This window comes from Chrysochloris asiatica, unplaced genomic scaffold (assembly GCF_000296735.1).
Source record: "Chrysochloris asiatica unplaced genomic scaffold, ChrAsi1.0 scaffold00002, whole genome shotgun sequence".
NCBI lineage: Eukaryota > Metazoa > Chordata > Mammalia > Afrosoricida > Chrysochloridae > Chrysochloris > Chrysochloris asiatica.
This window is the reverse complement of record NW_006408520.1, coordinates 17,604,483-17,606,924: the sequence shown is the minus strand read 5'-3', so window position 1 is coordinate 17,606,924 and position 2,442 is coordinate 17,604,483.

Genomic DNA, 2,442 nt, shown 5'->3' with positions numbered 1-2,442 from the left:
AACTGCTTCTTGGTCCAGGTACAGATTCCTCAGAAGTACAATTAAGTGTTCTGGAATACTCATACTTCTCAATGTTGTCCATAGCTTGTCATGATCCACAATTATATACTAATAAATAATAAGAATCTTATCCCCATCTCCTTTCACCAGACCCATCTAGACAAGATGGGAACTATTCAGTGGGGATTTTACCTTCCCCCACATAGTCTGAAACTTAACTCCCTCATGAAAACTTGTAAGCTAATCACTTTGTGCTTTTATAGCATTCCCTATTTTAGGTAGCTAGGAGTCCTGGTGTGGCACTGTGGGTTAATGCACCAGACTGCAAAGCCATTTGAACTGCAAGGTTGGTGGTTCAAGCTCACCAGTCGCTCCTTGGAAACCTTATACAGGGTCGCTATGGGTCAGAACTGACTGGATAGTACTTAACAACAAACAACAATGTCTAAGTTGCCCGTCCCTGCCAAACCTTTGTACAGATGGGATAGGTGTGATCCTTGATGTGAAGACTCCTTCACTCTTAGTTGGTATTTTCAGCTACTACATCCATAAGTATAGTTCAAGCTCATCAAACTATAGCAATTTACACTTTTTTCCTTTATCAAATTTCTTTATCTTCCTCTATTCAAGTTCTGATCATCAAGCCATCAAAGCTATCTGCAAGTTTGGGTATTCTTGTGCATCTCTCCTCACTTCATATCAGCTGGATGCTGCACTCTCAGCTCTAGCCCTCTGTGGCTAGGTCCTTGTCCATGGGCTCAGGCGGCCCCAGATCTCACCATACTTCAGACCAACCAGTCCTTCCTGTTTTCTCTCTCATCTCCATGTCAACAGGAGTCTATGGAACATGGTCAAACTCAGTCCATATCTTCCTGGCTACCTTTCCTCCTCTTCCACTCACCAGTAGACCAACATGGTCACCAGCAAGCTTACATACCTGGTCATGTGTTCCCTTTGAGTTTTAGTCTTGGAAGGAGGTTTGTCCTAAAGGAACTTGATTGCTTGACATAATGGCTCCCCTGTGAATAACTTGCTTGTTCTTGTAGTAGCCAATCAGACTGTCATTTTTGCTTTTGATTTTTCCTGCTGGCCTTTCTTTTAAGAAGTTTGAATATATAAGTCTTTAAAAGAGCAAAAAGCTTCCTCTTTCTCTTTTGGAGGAACTGAGTGGTTTTGAACTGCTAACCTTTTGGTTAGCAGCCCAACACATAACCCACTCTTTCACCAGAGTTCCTATTTGGTGCCTTAGAGCTGAGGAAAAGGCCATGGTGCAGGGCAGCCTCCAGGTTCTAAGACTTCATGTGGTACAAGGCAGCCTCCAGGTTCTAAGACTTCATTTGAATTCCAGACTATTAGGAAGGAAACCTTTTGTTCCTGCTTCTGATGTTTTCTTCCCTGTGGGGGACATGAATTAGAGTTGTATTCCTGGCCTCCTTTCTCTTTCCTGCTCACCCTCCCTCTACCCAACCAGCACAAATGGAATGACTGGGGAATTCAACACCTTCCTTGCCTCTCTCCTCTAGGTAAGCTGCCTACAGAGGTCACAAGTTTTCTGGCCTTTCTCCTTCATGCTGTAAGATTTAGGCAGGTCCGCCTTAGAAAGGTTTCTGATGGCCTGTTGAAGCTTGGGTCTGACTAATTCTGGGATTCAGTATTGTTTGGTTCTCAAAACTAAGCCACATTCTCCCCTTTAAAGAACATGCACAGGGGCTGGAGACAGAAGACCCCACGGAGTCAATCTTTCCTTCTTGGTTTTTCTTAAGCTACAACCTCCCTATCAGCCAGCCTATCCCTGGATGGCATGTGCCCTCAAGTGTGCACCTGACAACTGGTTAGGTGCTACATGAATATTTGTTAAATAAAGTCAAGTAATAAATGGGACCTTTCTCAGACTTACAGACTAAGTTTTCTCCCTTAGGAGGTAACATTGTGCTGTCAGGGTTCTCCACCCCTTCTCTGACCACCACTTGAACTTTTCTGCTGTCTCCTCTCCCTCTGCTAGTCCTTTAAATGTAGGCATTACCCAACATTGTTTTGACCTTCTTCTGTTTCAACTGGCTCTCTAAGCTCCTGTTAACGATTACGATTATCAACAGTATAAGATGAGCAAAAATGCTAGAAGAAATATTAAAATGTAAAACACATTTCTTTTTTGTGTCTTAGTCAAGAGTGATGATTTTTTATTCAGAAGATCTCCATTTGAGCCAGCTCTGTCACTAACATTTTGTTTCTGTGGACAAAACACCTAACTTCTCTGGCTTCAGTTTCTATATTATATAACAGGATTAATAATGTCTGATTGGGCATACATGGTCTTAATGTGTATATATGAGGGGCTTCTAAAAGCTTATGAAAAATTTGAATTAAAAGATAATGACCAGCAAGAGCACCAAGGAGCCAGCCAGCCGTTTCCACAGCAGAGAAGACTTTAAGAACTGTTTA